General features: G+C 36.7%; 1 protein-coding gene across 4 annotated transcripts in view; it reads right to left on the minus strand.

Moving 5' to 3' along the window:
• Window positions 1-20,549, minus strand: part of LOC115210742 (tumor necrosis factor alpha-induced protein 8) — a 122,275-nt gene that overhangs the window by 55,650 nt on the left and 46,076 nt on the right. For 3 of the 4 annotated variants that reach the window (XM_036502546.1, XM_036502548.1, XM_029779451.2), the window contains one exon: window positions 3,630-3,730. The gene's annotated coding sequence lies outside the window, so the exon portion shown is untranslated. Of the gene's footprint in view, window positions 1-3,629; window positions 3,731-17,794; window positions 17,955-20,549 lie in introns of all 4 variants that reach the window. The other variant, XM_036502547.1, reaches the window with a different exon arrangement.

Genomic DNA, 20,549 nt, shown 5'->3' on the forward strand with positions numbered 1-20,549 from the left:
ACCTGCTGATACTGATAATGTACTTGGCACAAGACCACAAATGCATAGGAGAAGGAACATAGGGAATTGCTTACTGTATATTAATGGCATAGCATAGCTGCATGATTTATGAATCCACTTTATCACTAAGTGGTTTCAGATTCAGCTCCATGCATAACACCTTGGGCAAATGTCTTTAACTATAAAATCTTCTATATGCATATACAGGTTGGGCCAAAAGTCATGCATAAAATAAGTTCAATATGATCTGGGATTTGGGTAGCGAGCTGGCAGAATCGTTAGCACACTGGACGAAATGCTTAGCAGTATTTCATCTACCGTTATGTTCTAAGTTCAAATTATGCCGAGGTCGACTTTGCTTTGCATCCTTTCAGGGTCGATTAAATAAGTACCAGTTACACACTGGGTCGATGTAATCGACTTAATCCCTTTGTCCATGTTTGTCCCCTCTATGTTTAGCCCTCCCAACCTGTGGGTAATAAAGAAATAAATATGATCTGGGACTGTCTTTGACAGTCCCAGGTCAATTTTTATAAAATGGAAGCAAGATAAATAAAAAATGATGAATACACACGTACTTTGTACATGATGAACAAAATGATAACATAATATAAAAAGCGTCAAATGTTTCGATGCATGTCTTTTGGCCATGTGTGTGTGTGTGTGTGTGAATACATATTTACATGTCCCAATGTATTGGCACACTGCCACTATTTTAGGCAGCAGTGGCATTAAGTCCTGCATGAGGCAAAATGTCCAGTAGCTTTGAGGTTCAATGTGTGAAGACATGGAATAAAGTACTATACATGAACACAAAGGATGATGTGAGAAAGGGCATCAAGGTGTAGACTGCTGCCTCAGCAGCAAGTCTTGCCCAGACCCTGCCCTCACAAAAAAAAGTGGAGGTACAAAATGAAGAGTAAACCCTTTCTTATTTCTTTATTGCCCACAAGGGGCTAAACATAGAGGGGACAAACAAGAACAAACAAAGGGATTAAGTCGATTACATCAACCCCAGTGCGTAACTGGTACTTAATTTATCGACCCCGAAAGGATGAAAGGCAAAGTCAACCTCGGCGGAACTTGAACTCAGAACGATAATGACAGACGAAATACGGCTACGCATTTTGCCCGGTGTGCTAACGTTTCTACCAGCTCGCCGTCTTCTCTGCCAGCTCACCGCCTTCCTTTCTACCATGTGGCAGCTGGTATAATTTGAACTCTTAGCTCTCTAATAATCCTACCATCTGTTGCTCATCATGACACTGAAATTTCTGAAATGGATATGTTGTGAAGAAGTTCACTTCTCAAGTGCTTTTTGTACTGTACCCTAACCCAATCAAGGTCATGTGAGTAAATTTGAAAGACAGAAATTGAAAGAAGCTCAGCTCGTGTTTGTATGTGTGTGTGTGTGTGTGTGTGTGCATGCACTTGTGTTTTCTTGTCCTGACATTGTGTGGTGTTTGTAAGTAATCATCACCATCAAGCATGTCTGGCCAAGGGATAATAATACCTTACATGGAAATGGGTAAGAGTTGGCTTCAAGAAAAGCATCCAGCCATAATCTACTTCAACAGATTCCATCTGACTCATGCAGACATAGAAAAAGTAGGCATTGAAACAGTAATGATAATGTGTAAGCTTGCACAATGTGTATAGATAAAAACGAAAGTAAATCTCCCAAGAAGTGTGTGACCTAGTCTTGATGTTCTGTTAAAGCTATTTTATTGTCTTTGCATTATTAATGACGTTAGAAAAAGAAAGTAGCAAAAACAAAAACAAAAAAAACCCACCAGGAAAATCATAACTTCTCATTTCTTCTTGATTTAAATTGTAGGCTTCATGCCAATAAATTCAGCTATGTTCAAGAGCTTAGAAATGATGGTTTCTAATTGGGCTTGGCTTGCCAGTGTCTTATTTAAATATGTTCATATGGCAGTGTATATTTGTAATTAGTGATATCGATGAATAAATGATGATTGCTACTATACGCGGTGACAGGTAAAATGAGAATTAGAAATATAAGCGAGCTGGAAACAATCAGGAATCAAAACCAAGCAATAGACATTGTGTGAGCTTATTTCACACAAAATTTTTTAAATAATTAGTTATTTTCAATTATGTATAAACAAACTACTCTTAACCCTCAACAAAGATCAGGTGAGACCACAATAGAGTGATGTTTTTTTCACATTTGGGATGGTACTGCTGTTTACAAACCTCCTAGATTTCATCCAGAGAGAGAAAGAGAGACACAGAACACTGAACTGATTGGCATTAAGTTATTCCCAATTTCTCATCCACAGACAAGCGGCCTCCTCTCTCTATCTTTTCTATTAACCCTTTAGCATTCAAACCGGCCAGAGTATTTAACCCGTTTTATATTGTAAGTGACCAGAGCTTGCCTCTTACCTCAGCCCTACCATGTCATTCTAAAACTTTAAAAATCACATCACTGAAATCTCTAAACTACAAGATAATATCGAAGGAGAGGAGCTTTCTCCGTCCGGGTTGCGGATCCGTGGAACAAGCTGCCAGACGAGATGGTGAAGATGCCGACGACCGCTTTGTTCAAAGCCTCCCTGGACCTCAAGTGGCCTGAACTCTTTACATGAACACCACCCTGTACTTAACTCCATGTCCCCCTACATGGCTTTGCTATTTGATTTTGAGCCAAATTAACTAACTAACATGATTAATTAAAAACAATATAAATAAACAAATATCACATTTGACAGAATAATCTGAACACTAAAGGGTTAAACTACAATGGTCTACGTGTCTCAGAGATGGATTGTCTCTTGCCACTACAGCTAAGGTAATCTCAACTCATTAGTCACTCTTCTTCCTCAGGCCCCATGCTAATCCCTATGCACAGTCCTTTCTTCTTAGAAAATTGCCTTGCTGGAATCTCCTGTTTTTGCTGCAGTTGTTGACTTGCAACACTAATGCAAGCAAAGCATCAAACTGCATCAGTCTCACTGCTTTGGAGGGTTTGCAAAGGACAGGAGTGCAGTCGCTTCTTCTGAGCCAAACTAATAACAAAAAACCTAAACAAAACGGCCACTGGAACGCATGCCTAATCCGTGATTTTTCTATTTAATTTTGTGAGTTTATGTAAATATGAATTTAACTGAGAAGCTATTAAATCTCAAGTTTAAACAAGCAGCTATAATTGTTTAGTCTTATACTCTTTTCTCTCTTTTACTGGTTTCAGTCATTTGACTGCAGCCATGCTGGAGCACCACCTTTAGTCGAGCAAATCGACCCCGGGACTTATTCTTTGTAAGCCCAGTACTTATTCTATCGGTCTCTTTTGCCAAACCGCTAAGTGACGGGGATGTAAATACACCAGCATCGGTTGTCAAGCGATGTTGGCAGGGACAAACACAGACACACAAACATATACACACACACTTATATATTTATATACATATATACAACAGGCTTCTTTCAGTTTCTGTCTACCAAATCCACTCACAAGATATTGGTCAAGACACTTGCCCAAGATGCCACACAGTGGGACTGAACCCGGAACCATGTGGTTGGTTAGCAAGCTACTTACCACACAGCCACTCCTGCGCCTAAATAATCTTTTTTACAAAAGTAGATCAAAATAATATACTTACTTCAAAAGGTAAATTTTTCAGAAAACATCTTGAAGGAAAAGAGGAAAAATAACCATGCCTCCAGTTTTCACAAGAACAAATTCATAGCTAGCCACATTCAACTGAAAATAAAGAACAGGTAGCTTGAGTAATTATGTTAATATATTTAGTACACCAATTCATTCTTATTTGTGAGGTAATTACTAATTATTTAAGAATATGGAGGTGGGGAATAAAACTTAATGTATATATATTAAGTTTTATCTAAACTACATTTTGAAATAGCATGAATAAATAAATTGGTGCACTAAATATATTAACCTAATTAAATATATTAACACACCCATATACAAACACACACACATACATATACAATGTAAACACACATAAACAGATATGCAAACACACACATACAATTTTATTTTTTCATTTTAATTGTTCGTTAGATAAAATTTTTGAACTCATTTTTGCCAATCAATTTTTTTTATTTAAATGTTATCTGAAATAATTAAGCACAAATAGATTTGCATTTTTCATGATAATCAAAGTAAACAATTAGAATCTATGTATGTTAAATGAAGAAATGAATAAGCAAACAAGGATAAGGAAACCATGCAGGATCAAATTTAGCATGTTTTCATTGTAAGCATGTGTCAGCTGGATTGTAACATAATACAAGGATGCACACTTTATATGCACATTCCTAGTGTCGACTCACTTGCAGTCTATTGTATATACACACATACGGGGAGAGGGTTGCTGAAAAGTTCCTGGCTTTAAGGGTATTGCGAAAGGCTTGGTTAGGGCCCCGACCTTCTGAGTTCTTTTACAGGGCTTAGAAAAACTGAAGGACTGCTGCAATTAATGTGTGAATCTGAGAGGAGAATATCATCATCATCATCATCATTAGCGTCCGTTTTCCATGCTAGCATGGGTTGGACGGTTCAACTGGGGTCTGTGAAGCCGGAAGGCTGCATCAGGCCCAGTCAGATCTAGCAGTGTTTCTATGGCTGGATGCCCTTCCTAACGCCAATATATTCAATAAAATCATAACTGATCCTCCTGTACTTTCTTTTACCCAAAGCCGGGAAATTTTCAGCACCTCCTTGTATATACACATATATATATACTTTCATGTGTCTCTGAAGACTCACTTGTGCACACACACACACACCAACACTGCATTCACTCCTGTTTTCAGGATAATTCATTGTATTTTGAGCACTATTTCTTGATGCTAAATTTAAAATTCCCACTTTTTTTATATTTACAATAATTTTAATTTGCTGATCAAAACAGGTCACAGTCCAACAAACCCACTATTGGTAAATAGAAAATATATTTTCCCATTTTCTGTTAATTATAGAATAAAGCAATATATGTTTTTGCATGTTTTTTGTTTTTTTGGTTGAGTTTTTCTTTTCTTTTAGCTGCCCTATTTCTGGTGTGAGTTCATAGATACAACTGCATTTAGTTGTGTAGTTTATCACGGTAAAAGTGGCTTGTGTGTTTTGAGTATCTGAAAGTTGCTATATTGGTTGAAGTCATTATTCCTGGCAGCTCTAAACCATACTGGATATTGAGAATCAGCGAAAATGAAAAATGAACGAAAATAAAACACTAATCTTGCATCTTGTGTGAAATAAATAAATAAACAAAATCCATGTTACAAAATTGCAGAAATGAATAATATGAAGTTGGGAACCAGATACATACAAACCCAAATATTTGGTTCAATGACCACTGCTTGTCAAAGTCAATTGGAAGGAAAAATATGATGCAAGATCCTCAGGGAATGAGTAATTAGTAAGTTGAAATATAGTTTAGGAAGGAGAGTAGTCAATACTTCAAAACTTAAACTACCCACATCTCTCTTCAAAGTTCAAATAACTATGAAATATGTTAATTAAACTTGAAATGTTTTATGACTTTTTTAGACATGAAAATAGATATTATATTCTATTTATGATGGAATGCTGAAAAGTTCCCGACCGTAACCCTTTTGTTAGCAACCCGGCTGAAACCAGCCCTGGCTCTGAGTACAAATGTCTTGTTTTTATAAATTTTGAATTAAAATCTTCCACCAAACATTAGTCACAATTTATGTTCCTAACACTAGTTGAATGATAACTAAGTTATTTTACTAAATTCTTTGTTATATTTAAAATAATTGAAAGAAACACTGAACGTCTCAAAATAAATACAGTAACGAAAGGGTTAAGGGTATTGTGAAAGGCCCAACCTTCAGTGTTCTTTTACAGGGCTTAGAAAAACTGAAGGGCTGCTGCAATAACTGTGTGACTGAGAGGAAAATATGTTGAATTAAATCATAATTAACTGATCCACCTGTGTTTTCTTTTACCCAAAGCTAGAAACTTTTCAGCATCCTCTCATAAAGCTTATACAGAAGCAAAATACTCAGCAGTTTAATTTATTAAGAATCTGTACACTTAAACAATTTACTTCAGTTTTCTGTTGGAAAAATATATCAGAACATCTTGAAATATTTCTTGTGAAAGGCTTGTGTCCTATCCTTTACTTTTGTTTAATGTGATACAGAGTTTAAGCACTGGCCCTTACGAAACTGTCCCCCTGCCATGGCTAGTGGGGCTATTTATAGAATTGTATTATAAAACTGAGATTACACTCATAGTTATGTATAACAATTGTTTCTATGCTATGTGTGGAGGTGGAGAGTATAACTAAGTTTTGTTGTTTAAAACACATTTCTTTGTAAACAGAATCAGTCAGAAATATAATGCAATACAATGAAAAATACTTGAGAAAAAATAAGTCCCTCCGCAATGATAAATATAGGAAAAAAAAAATTTTGTTTGAGATCTATGCATGAGATGAAAAAAATAAAGAATTATTACAATTATTCACAGATGTTGTACTTCAAACTTGAAATTCAATAGGAAAATTTAATGCTGGAGGAAATGGATTATTGCTCAATGGTATTCTTTTGTCAATGTTAATAGCAGAGTCTATTTAAAATTTAAACACCAGATGTACGTTAGTGAATGAATGAATGCAAGGATTTCCATCAGAAAATTAGAAACTTCACAAAATTTTGCACAAGTTGTATGAAATAGCAACAATTGAGAATAAAGGAATTCAGTCAATGTGCACTACAATGCCTCAGCTGAAATGACAAAATATATCTCACATCACATGCATGTAAGTATGCATGTATAAATGTACACGTGTACATGAGCATTGTTTTCATATTACCTAGAAAAGGAAGGGCAGCGCCCAGAACCTTTGCAGGCCATTCAAGTGACCGGATCAGGTTAACAGTCACTGAGTGTTTCTCTATATGGATGGAAGCACTCCGTCAGTTACGATGACGAGGGTTCCGGTTGATCCGATCAACGGAACAGCCTGCTCGTGAAATTAATGTGTAAGTGGCTGAGCACTCCACAGACACGTCCACCCTTAACGTAGTTCCTGGGGATATTCAGCGTGACACAGAGAGTGACAAGGCCGACCCTTTGAAATACAGGTACAACAGAAACAGGAAGAAAGAGTGAGAGAAAGTTGTGGTGAAAGAGTACAGCAGGGATCACCACCATCCCTGCCGGAGCCTCGTGGAGCTTTAGGTGTTTTCGCTCAATAAACACTCACAACGCCCGGTCTGGGAATCGAAACCGCGATCCTACAACCGCGAGTCCGCTGCCCTAACCACTGGGCCATTGCGCCTCTGTTTCTCTATATATATTTTGGTTCACTACATATGTTTAGTTTGAACATCTGTAAAGTGACATCTGTAAGAGTGTTGGACAGCCAATCTCCCATAAGTTATGCCCTACCTTCTTAAAAGAATGTATGCAACTAGACATTGTAGTTCTAGATAAAGTATGTCTGAAGGAGAAAATAGGATGAGGTGATCACTGCTAGTAAGCATTTAATTGTAGGCCTGCTGAATCAAGGCTAACAGACTCGAATGAGGTTAAACAACAATTTAGGTGAAGTCACACATTTGCAAGTTGAGCACAGATTGAGATGGAATAGAGTTTCTTAGTTCAGAGGAGCAGATACCATTCTGGTAGTGGTAGAAGGGACAAAGAGAAAAGACCAGCACAACTGTGAGCTCATCATTGTATAATGAATTGGTGAGTGATTCTTAGCCAATTAACCGAATAACCATCTGTGAAAGTGATTAGGATGTCTGTGTGTATAACAGCATTGATTGACATGCCAGATATGGGAGTAGAAATCTCATATGGGTCTTATTTGAGCACTGTAGATGGTCAGCAAATGGGAAGCACTGAAGTATTTCCTGATCTTGAACAGGAAACATAATCTTTGGCATGCAGTTTCAGCAAAATTATTATAAATGCAAAGTCACTGTGAGAAATGAGCAGAGGCTTAGCATTTTTAGTATTAGCTGTGTGTTGTTAATTCCTAAGAAAGATGTCAGATAATTTTCTTGATATGTAGAGTGACTGCTTTTTGCTGTTGGTGAAGGAGGTAAGATTAAAAAGCTCCAATTGGAACCGAAATGCATAGCTTTTGTATGGAAGGATCTTTTCTGTTTGGCTACCAAGGTTTCAAAAATTAAAGTCTATCTAAAAATGTTTTAACTTGGTACATTAATGTAGTTTTCCAAGCTGAATTACTGGAGTTATTTCACTTTTTCCAGAAAATTTTAAAAAAGTTATTGAGATTTGAAGTTTGATGATTTTCACCCAGTTAGGAAGTAAGATTTGGAAGCTGTCATTTTGTGCGTGACAGTACATTTTGTCAATATCCTGAAAATAGCAAACGTTGTCAATATTTGTATTTTACATGCAGAAAATGAATAGACATCTTTTGTAGTTTTAAGCACTCGATATGCATTTAATGCATGTCTCTATCATAAATGCAAGGTTACCAGAGCTTGCTGCCATAATCAAACAGAATGATAAAATTTCCAGGTGGGTAAAATGATAGAACAAAGCATCAACAAGTGGTTTCAGTATATTTGTCAACATGTGCTTTCTCACAGAAAAGTGTTACTATGGAAACAGGCATAAATGTATGTGGCTAACGAGTGGCTAAAATTACCCAAAATTTTCAAACTTCAATAGTTAATAACTCTTTATTTATTGATTTATAGCGAAAATGATTTTCATGGCACTGATTAGCCTATAAAGTGTATCATTACACTGAATATGAAATCAATTTGAACACAAACTGAAACTGTCTGCTAAATGGAAAAGATCCGTATGGAGAACACTAATGTGCAGAAAGCTAAGAAGGAAAAGTGTGGGATATTAAACTGAAAGTTATAGTACACCACAGTTGATAGAGTGTAGGCCAGGAAGAATTTTAACACCTGCTGCATTGGGGTGATCTAATATATATATATATATATATTCAAAACACGAAAAACAGATTTCTCATAGGTGTGCAATTTTACTAGATACATTTGAAATTCAGATGTTAAGATTAACAACATAGTTTACATTGAAATTTTCAGGGGCAAGAGATCATTTATGCATAAGGTAATAGAACAAATCTATGGGATACCTGTTTACCATTGTAGTGGATACAAAGTGGAATGATTGTTTATGACCGATTCCCTCATCATCTCAAGGTTTTAAGTAAGGATGATACGTTGGTAGTTAGCAGGGTCAGTGAAAATGAGGTACACTAACAAAATACTGAAGAGAAAGAAAGCTCAAAGAGTTTGGAAGGATAAGAGCTAGCTGTGGAGTAGACTGATTTTAGATATTGGAAAGAACAGTCAGGCGCAGGAGTGGCTGTGTGGTCAGTAGCTTGCTTACCAACCACATGGTTCCAGGTTCAGTCCTACTGCGTGGCACCTTGGGCAAGTGTCTTCTACTATAGCCTCAGGCCGACCAAAACCTTGTGAGTGGATTTTGTAGGAAGAGACTGAAAGAAGCCCGTCGTATATATGTATATATGTATATATATATATATATATATATATATATATATATATATATGCGTGTGTGTGTTTGTGTTTGTCTCCCTAGCATTGCTTGACAACTGATGCTGGTGTGTTTATGTCCCCGTTACTTAGCGGTTCGGCAAAAGAGACCGATAGAATAAGTACTGGGCTTACAAAAGAATAAGTCCCGGGGTCAAGTTGCTCGATTAAAGGCGGTGCTCCAGCATGGTCTAAGTCAAATGACTGAAACAAGTAAAAGAGTAAAGAGTAAGAGAGTCAGAACTGATTCAGTCTGTTGGTATGGAGAAAGAGTTTTTGCATGTAACAAACGTGGCAGAGAGAGGAGTAAATTGAAAAGAGAAGTTTAGGTAGGGAGTTATGAGTATGAGTGAGTAGTTGCAATGGACAGCAAATAACATGGCTTTATTAACAACTTACAGGGCCATCTTAATTGTGTGGTGGGTGGAAGAATTATACAGAGTTAGTATAGTATCTTTCTTGGCAAAGCAACAGCCAACTAGCTGCAGTTTGAAGGTGAGAGAGAGCTTATAAATTGTGCAATTCATAAATGCACTTACACTTTCCAGTTTATAAAAGAAGTTGACTTCTTCCAGATATATGTAGACATAAATATTTATAGTTTGCAATTCATGGATGTTGTGTAGAACTGAAAGAACAGACAGGTGATCTGATAAAAATGATGGCTATTTATGTTTATATATTTACATATGTAGTAGTATGAGCATTAACAGAGCAAGAGGCAATGTTAAACAAGCTCATATCTCTGTGCAGCTTCAACTCCAGAAGGAAGTTAATTCACTTTTATGCTGCCAATTTTCAATCGGAAAGGAATAATCTTCACACCATCCTATTTACTTTTCTTTAGAATATAATGTTCACTTTAGGAATTAAGAGGATAGATAAGATTTTCAATCAAACCAATACACAATGACTAGACAAGAAATGTTTTTGGTAAACATAGGCTGTGTGGTAAGTAGCCTGCTTAGCAACCACATGGTTCCAGGTTCAGTCCCACTACGTGGAATCTTGGGCAAGTGTCTTCTACTATAGCCTCGGGCCAACCAAAGCCTTGTGAGTGGATTTGGTAGATGGAAACCGAAAGAAGCCAGTCGTATATATGTATATATATATATATGTGTGTGTGTGTGTGTTTGTGTGTCTGTGTTTGTCCCCCTAGCATTGCTTGACAACTGATGCTGGTGTGTTTACATCCCCGTCACTTAGCGGTTTGGCAAAAGAGATCGATAGAATAAGTACTGGGCTTACAAAGAATAAATCCTGGGGTCGATTTGCTCGACTAAAGGCGGTGCTCCAGTCAAATGATTGAAACAAGTAAAAGAGTAAAAAAGAGTAAAGAGTATACATTTATATTTATACATAAACACAGTTACAGAAACAGACATGGGTCAACAATAGCTTGCAGGCACTGCTGAGTGGCGATAGCATTGCTTTGTAACCATTTGGTTTTGGGCTCTATCCCACTGTATAGCACCTTGGGGGCAGGTGCCTACTACTATAGCCCTGGGCTGACTGATGCTTTGTAAGTGGAATTGGTAGGCAAAAACTGTATGGAAGGGGGGGTGAGCATGCATGCGTGTGCATATAAGTATGAATGTTGATATTCCAATGACTGAGCAAAACATTGACGCCATATTTATATTGCCTGTAAATTATATATCCTGTAACTGTCCCTTTAAAAGACCTATGGAATTTAAGGACCACCAGCAAGAAGACCATCCAACCACAAAAATACTGCTTCAAATAAGTCTCCAGGACAGCTTGGAAAAAAAATAACAAAAACAATCAAAACAGACAAACATCTTTATCATTTTATATCCTGTGATATTTAAAAAATTTTTATTTATCTAGTTTCAGCTCACAAGCCGTGGCCATGCTGGGGCACCGCCATTATATAAAGTGTCTTGAGCAAGGTCACAATACGCCGCCAACGATCGAACCCACGACCTTGTGATCACGAACCCGAATACCCTGGCAACCTAGCCACGCGCCTTCACCGCCACACTGAAGGAGAAAATAAAAGATGGTCTAAGTTTACCCCTAATAGGTCTGGTTTTATGAAGAGTCGGGGAGGTTTCTACTGAATATATTTTACTTGATTATAATGTACTGATATATAAATACATTAATGGCTGCAGTATATTTCAATATTCAGAAATGAATTAAATTACATTGAAAGAACAATATTTTCTTTTACACATTGTTAGTATAAGACTGGTATCTCAGGTAGCAAAGTAACCACTAAAACAAAAATTATGAAAATACAGGAGAAAAGTGGAATATGTAAAATATTTTGGAAGAAAATCTTTATGGGAAGATCATTAAAATATCAATTATTGGTATTAAAAAAAAAAAAAAAAAAAAAGAAAAAAGAAAAATATGAATAAAATATTTTAGTTCAATACTTTAAATTCTTTCGGAAACTGTTTTTGAAAGATATTTAGATTTTTAGCTTTGATTCAAAGACAAACTAGAGAATATTATACTTTATGATTATAACCTTTTTTAATGTTATTTAACTCCCACCATCAATCTATCAAATGTTTTGGAACAATATATGCACAACAAACAGATCCAGTACCAATATATTCCAGTTTTATGTAATTGCATTTTCGTTAGAATTTCATCCATTTGCAATATAAACCAAAACAATTTTTCATTTCTAAAATATGGTGCCAAAGTGAAAATTTATCTGCCACTGAATGTTTATGTTAAAAACAATTGTAGAAAATAGCATCAGGAAGATTATGAGACCAAATCATAATTCTAAATGCAATATAAACCACAGTGAATAGTAATGCAGACAAACAGGAACTTCTCTCCTAAAACAAGACTAAGTCATTCTGAAAAGCATCATATTTCAATATCAGAGCTATTAAGTAAATGTTTTAACTTCGCTACAAGTGGGACAAACAGGAGAGGAAAAGGGAAAGTAAAACATCAAAAACCAAGAAGTGAAGAAGTAAAACGATTCTATGTCCATTTCTGTCACAGAAACATAACTCACTGAATAACAAATTATCCATAAATTGATTCAATTTATTTCCACTTTTTATGTTGCTTTCAGGAAGGAAGTAGTGAGGCGAAAGTCTGGAGATATAGACTTCATAGAATTATATATTGGAAGTTAGGAAGTTAGGTGAAGTTGATTGTTGTTAATTTTGAAATGCCTAGCAAAAACAGAAGCCATGAGTAGGGTTCTAAAAACGTGTTATTTCTATAGAAAGATTTTGTATATTATTTAGTGGACAATATTAGATAATGGCATATAATAAGGACAATGAGATGGGGAGAATGAATTTTTTTTAAAGTTTGGGTGCAGCTAATACATTCAGAAAAGAGGGCCATATTAACAATAAAAGGCTAATATTAATAGCAAAAGAAAACTGAACACACATCAAATTAGTACAACAGATGACTGAAAACTGACAATGAACAAAGTTTCTAAAATAACTAATAGGCACAGGAGTGGCTGTGTGGTAAGTAGCTTGCTAACCAACCACATGGTTCCGGGTTCAGTCCCATTGCGTGGCATCTTGGGCAAGTGTCTTCTGCTATAGCACCGGGCTGACCAATGCCTTGTGAGTGGATTTGGTAGACGGAAACTGAAAGAAGCCTGTCGTATATATGTATATATATATATGCGTGTGTGTATATGTTTGTGTGTCTGTGTTTGTCCCCCTAGCATTGCTTGACAACCGATGCTGGTGTGTTTACGTCCCCGTCACTTAGTGGTTTGGCAAAAGAGACCGATAGAATAAGTACTGGGCTTACAAAGAACAAGTCCCGGGGTCGATTTGCTCGACTAAAAGCGGCGCTCCAGCATGGCCGCAGTCAAATGACTGAAACAAGTAAAAGAGTAATATTAATATGTAGTTTTATCAAATGTAACAGTGAATGATGGTAACATACTGTTCTGGACTATTTTTGCTCAAGACTGTTGTGGTTAAGAAGTTCACTTCACAATTATGTAGTTCTGGGTTCAATCCCACTTTGCAGAACCTTGAGTTAAGTGTCTTTCACCATAGCCTAAATATTCTTGTGAATGAAATTTGATAACTGGAAATAGCAGGGGAAGCTCATCTGAGGGATTTTGTTCTTGGGTAGTAGACTAAATCTGTCAACCAGTTTAACAGCACTACTAGGCCCCTGGGTGACAGTAAAGTTGGCTTGGTTGCAAGCATTCAGACCAGGTCTCACATCATAGAATAACTTCTTTCCTCCCAATCACAGAAGTCTCAAAAGGGATCATGGGCATGGCTTTTCTGCCATTAATAGAAATAGAAAAAGTGAAGACATGCTTGGGTTCTTAGAAAAATGTTGGCTATCCTGGTCACGGCAGGCTGCTAAGTTTATCTAAAAAGGCGGTGCTCCAGCATGGCCACAGTCAAATGACTGAAATGAGTAAACGAGTAAACGAGTATCCAGAATGAATGGCATAGCTAAAGATAATTACTGGGATAATAACTACAACATCTGCAATGCAAGAGTCTATCACCTGAAGCATGTACTGCAGTCCTTAAATTAATTGTGTTCAAAGATTCTCAATAGAACAGCTAAGATCTTAATACAGAATGTTACATATAGAGAGTAATTTACTGTCACTTGGTGTTTAAAATCTTTAAAATAGCTAATATTAATCCACACCAAAATATTGAAACAAAATCTGTATTTAAATGATTTTAAGCCAACAGTAATTATAGCATTTCAGAGTTGGCAGACTCAATACATTGGACTAAATTCTTAGTATTTCTTCTGGTTCTTTACAATCTGAGCTCAAATCCTGCTGATGTAAACTCTGCTTTTCGTCTCTTCGGGGTCAATGAAATAAAGTCATGTACAGTCATGTACTAAAGTTGATGTTATTGACTAACCACATCCCCACAAAATTACCTAGACAGTGCCAAAATTAGAAAAAGAAAATCTTAGTAGAACATATTTTCTTGTTATTTAGCCTAACACCAATCCCTTGACTGAGTTGAGTTATCCTGAAAAACATTCCAGTTATGACCAACCTATCTTAAGAGGTATGTAGAATTAAGTTGATGAGTGTGTCCCATTTTTTAATTTTTTTTTTTTTTTTAAGATTATAAGATTGTAAGCTGTGATGGCAGATTTGACTTCTATTTCTAGCATATCTGACAAGCAGAGGTTCCTTAAGTAGTCATATTGATATTCAGTTAAAATTAGAAAATCCAATTTGCAGATTTGTAAAAAGCTCACAATATTCTCTATTACTATCATGGTGGTTTGAGTTAAAGATAACAGCTGGAATACATTTCCCTGTATTTTGTATCAATTTTATGCTTTTCATGATATAAGTATGATGACCAAAATATCCTGTTTTAAAAGATTCTTTATCTTCGTTATAGTTCTACATCTTTCATCTTCATCTTCATAAAAAGAAATCCATAGCATAAGTGATGCTGTGGATTCAATACTAGCCAATTTGAATTCGTCACTGATTTCTGTCCATGACAAGGTCATTGGATTCACTAATAGTACATCAAGCTAAATCAGTTTCTCAAGATGGTGGGGGAAAGGGATGCACATTACCACTAGAATCATATACTCTTTTACTTGTTTCAGTCATTTGACTGCGGCCATGCTGGAGCACCGCCTTTAGTCAAGCAACTCAACCCCGGGACTTATTCTTTTGTAAGCCCAGTACTTATTCTATCGGTCTCTTTTGCCGAACCGCTAAGTTACAGGGACATAAATACACCAGCATCGGTTGTCAAGCAATGCTAGGGGGAGAAACACAGACACACAAACACACACACGCATACATCATCATCATCATCATCATCGTTTAGCGTCCGTTTTCCATGCTAGCATGGGTTGGACGGTTCTACTGGGGTCTGTGAAGCCAGAAGGCTTCATCAGGCCCAGTCAAATCTGGCAGTGTTTCTACGGCTGGATGCCCTTCCTAACGCCAACCACTCCGTGAGTGTAGTGGGTGTTTTACGTGCCACCGCACAGGTGCCAGACAGAGCTGGCAAACGGCCACGAACGGATGGTGCTTTTTATGTGCCACCGGCACGAGGGCCAGGCGAGGCTGGCAACGGACACGAACGGATGGTGCTTTTTACGTGCCATCGGCACGAGGCCAGTCGGGGCAGTGCTGGCAACGGTCGCGAAACGGAAGGTTCTCTTACATGCCACCGGCACTGGTAACACATCTGCAATTTCCATTGATCGATTTCGATTCTGATCCTCACTTGCCTCAACGGGTCTTCACAAGTAGAGTTTCGACATGCCACCGGCACTGGTAACACATCTGCAATTTCCATTGATCGATTTCAATTCTGATATATATAAATATATATATACGACGGGCTTCTTTCAGTTTCCGTCTACCAAATCCACTCACAAGGCTTTGGTCGGCCCGAGGCTATAGTAGAAGACACTTGCCCAAGGTGCCACGCAGTGGGACTGAACCCGGAACCATGTGGTTGGTAAACAAGCTACTTACCACACAGCCACTCCTGCGCCTATTTATATAATATTTTTTTTCGTAAATTTAATTTTATATTCATAATTTTTTATACCTGCAAAGCATATTCTCTTAGATAGTGAAACGCCCAATATCTGCAGTTAGTAAGAAACCATACAGGAAAAACAACCTATTAATAGGGAACTGTAGGTAATTGGTTCTTAAATAAGGTCTTGGTAAAGATGTTTGTCTTTCTGTTTCATAGAGTTGAATTTCATAAAGCAAAGATATATCATTTTTATGTAGGGTTCCCTAAGAAACAGAATTTATTTCAAATATTTCCTAATAGCAAAAAGTTGAGAAACATTGCATTATATTGATAAACTGTTTTGCATTGTTTATTTCTTCCACTTTAAGATTACATGTGTTCTATACTTTTTCTTTACTGCTTGCCAATACCGAGTCATACATATTAACATCATAAATAATAAAATATGAATATTTTTTATAAAAGTTATTCAATGCACTATGTAAAAATATGGACGGTGGCATGTAAAAAGCACCATTCAAGCGTGATCATTATCAGCGTTGCCTTACTGGCACTTGTGCTGGTGGCACATGAAAAAGCATTCGAGTGAGGTCGTTGCCAGTGCTGCTGGACTGGCTCCTGTGCAGGTGGCATGTAAAAAACACCATTTGAGTGGTGGCTGTGGCCAGTACTGCCTGACTGGCCCTCATGCCGGTGGCATGTAAAAGCACCCACCACTCTCGGAGTGGTTGGCATTAGGAAGGGCATCCAGCTGTAGAAACTTTGCCCGATCAGATTGGAGCCTGGTGCAGCCATCTGGTTTGCCAGTTCTCAGTCAAATTGTCCAACCCATGCTAGCATGGAAAGTGGACGTTAAACGATGATGATGATGATTCTAACAAACTTTGCCTTGATTGAAGCAGTAAATTAAAATGCAATATTTTCCCAAATCCTTTATATATATATATATATATATATATGCAGCAAAATCTCCAAACCCTACAATAAGTATTACCCTAGCCATAGATTTCCTGTGAAGGACAACCATGCAATACCAACGTATGTTATAATACAAACAACAAAACTGCCATAAACCAAGAAACTATGTTCTGTTCTATACTCACAAACCATGTGCTGTGTAATTATAATTGAATTATTATACCAACAAAACCGGAAATAGTCTGCTTTCTATTAGTCAGTAGGAAATAAAGGGAAAATAAAATATAATTAATTATTCTTGTCATCTCTTTGAATATTCCTTTTGATTTCCTCTGTAACCGAGTGTATGCTATCCCTTACTCTTTACTCTTTTACTTGTTTCAGTCATTTGACTGCGGCCATGCTGGAGCACCGCCTTTAGTCGAGCAAATCGACCCCGGGACTTATTCTTTGTAAGCCCAGTACTTATTCTATCGGTCTCTTTTGCCGAACCGCTAAGTGACGGGGACGTAAACACACCAGCATCGGTTGTCAAGCAATGCTAGGGGGACAAACACAGACACACAAACACACACATACATATATATACATATACATATATACGACAGGCTTCTTTCAGTTTCCGTCTACCAAATCCACTCACAAGGCATTGGTCGGCCCGGGGCTATAGCAGAAGACACTTGTCCAAGATGCCACACAGTGGGACTGAACCTGGAACCATGTGGTTGGTTAGCAAGCTACTTACCACACAGCCACTCCTATCTTTTTTTTTTTTTTCGGAGATGGTAGGGTATGACATGAGGGAAATTTGGCTGGTAATTCAAATTATTTAAGTGACCACATACTTGCTCATTGGCATGTTAATTCAATTGTAGATAATATTGAGGGTCCAAAGCATTTTCATAATTTTGTTAATGTCCATGCTTGTTGTCAGACTTTTAGCTAGCCTTTGTTTCATTCACTATGAATAATATAAAGCTTTCCTTTCATCAGTCCCATGTTATGCTAATGGTAAAAGAAAAAAAGAAAAAAAACAGTAATGCGTATCATATATGATGCATGGACATCAGGGAAATATGTCATCTATCACAAGTGATACACAGAACAAGCAAAAGGTTATGTTTCCCTTGACATTACATACAGATATGTGGTTTCTGGCTCTATCCTGGTAATATGTCATCTAGTAATTAAAAGGTAAGAAATTTTTCACCTGTGCTTTAAGAAATGTATAACCTATGATTTTGAGCATACTTCAAGCCTTGTTTGTAAGTGAATTTGATAGATGGAAACTGAATGAAGCTTATTGTGCATACACACATGTGTAAATGTCTGTATTTGTCCCCACCACTGCCTGGCAACTGGTGTTGGTTTGTTTACACCCCTGTAACTAGCGTTTAAGCAAAAAGAGACTGATAGAATTTGACTAAGCCATTCAGGGCAGTGCCTATCCTAACATAGCCACAGTCTTATGAGTGAAACATATAAACGAATGAAAGAATATCTTTCACTGCTGCTGAAGGATGTAAATGTCAGGAAAAAAAAAACAAAAGTAAAACAGATACTCTGTCATGTTTATATTCCATCAGAAATCCGAGTTGTATAAACACTCCCTTGTCACTTTCCTCATCGGAAATACAGTAAACCTGTGATTGGCTCATTGGAAACCTATGACCAATGATTCTATTGCTTATAGAATGCAACATCATCATCATCATCGTTTAACGTCTGTTCTCCATGCTAGCATGGGTTGGACGGTTCGCATGGAGAACGGACGTTAAACGATGATGATAATGAAGTTGCATTCTATAAGCAATAGAATCTATAATAACTTATTCCTTTCACTTGCAACATACATTATGGAAACAATTACAAAACTGATCTTAATAACTCAATACAACCCAAACTCTAAATGAATAACTATAGAATTTCTGTTTTCTAGAAATATTCCATCGAGAGACAAATAATATATTTTTTTGCAATATTTTCTTTGATCAATTAATATTACAAAAGCTGTCTTACTATCATAAATTTTAAATTCATTGTAATTTAGAAAAGCCATTTTGCAACTGCTACTTTTTAACAATAGACAAAAAAAACAAAATCATGAATTTGTAGACAAAATGCAAAGTACAAGATACAATATAAATATAAAATAAGGAAAAGTAGAGAAAAATTGGCAAAAACCTGCAAATAAAAGTAGGCTTCTTTCAATTGTTAAAAAGCCAAAGGAGAGGTAAGTAGGCTCTTTCATATCCAAATTCAAGTGGGAATCTTTCTTTACATTACAAATATCTCTTGCACTTCAGTCGCTTTTTCTATGATGTCAAGCATTTTATTTTAACAGGATATAACCTCATATTTACAGAGCACTTGTTTGTCCTTGCTTAAATAAAATAAAACACTAAGATAGGTAGCTCAGTCTGCCTGTCTCTGTGTCTCTCTCTCTCTCTCTCTCTCTCTCTCTCTCTCCATCACCATAGTTATAATTAATGAGCAACCACTTCAAATGATTAGTGCTGAGGATAATATCAGTAAGAATATAAAGATACAGGAAGAGACTTCATTTCAGGAGTGTTGACACATATTTCACTACAGAACAACACTTTGTGAAAGGAGGTTACCAACTTCTGGTAAAGGAATAACAGGCTACTGCTGTTGCTTAGGTCCCAAGTTAGCCCAGATTAAACAGGTCTGTGATCAAAGGAGTTTCAGCTGTGGTCATCCTGTTTTCTAATCAGATATAGGGTATCTATCAAAGGCAACGAGCTGGCAGAAATGTTAGCATGCCGGACGAAGTGCTTTGCGGTATTTCGTCTGCCATTACGTTCTGAGTTCAAATTCCGCCAAGGCTGACTTTGCCTTACATTCTTTTAGGGTCGATAAATTAAGTACCAGTTACGCACTGGGGTTGATATAATCGACTTAATCCATCTGTCTGTCCTTGTTTGTCTCCTCTGTGTTTAGCCCCTTGTGGGTAGTAAAGAAATAGGTATCTATCAAAGACAGGGGTTCCTAAACTAGGGTAAATTTACCCACAGGCATTAAATTTTGTTTACCTAGGGAGTAAATTCACTACTTCTGGATTTGTACATTTTTTTTATTTCAATAATTTTTTTTTAAATCTCAAGTTGAAAAGACAATTTGAAGGAAGCTTTTTGTGTGTGTATAAGAAATTTTTTCTATCATTTTTTATTTAAATAATCTGTAATGTATATTTCTAAATTAGACTACTCCATTAGCCAACATAGCAATTAAAAATACAGTTTAGTAATTGTTAAGTGCTACTATTATTGTTAACTGATCTGAAGACTCAACTCAAATTACTGAACAAAGAGTGGGAGTAAATTTACTTTCAAAAAGTCATGTAGTTAACAAGCTCATTTTGCAACCAATATGGTTTTGGGTTCAGTCTTACTGCATAGCACCCAGATCAAATGTCTTCTGCTATTGCTCAATGTTGATCAATGCATTTGGTATGTGGGTGTTGTATATGTGTGTCTGTTCTCCCCACTGCTTGGCAATTAGTGACAATTAGTGTGTGTAGTTAGTACCCATCATTTACTGGTTTGGCAAAAAAAAAAAAAAAAAGGAAATGACCAA

The sequence above is a fragment of the Octopus sinensis genome, linkage group LG4 (genome assembly GCF_006345805.1).
Source record: "Octopus sinensis linkage group LG4, ASM634580v1, whole genome shotgun sequence".
In the NCBI taxonomy this organism is placed as follows: domain Eukaryota; kingdom Metazoa; phylum Mollusca; class Cephalopoda; order Octopoda; family Octopodidae; genus Octopus; species Octopus sinensis.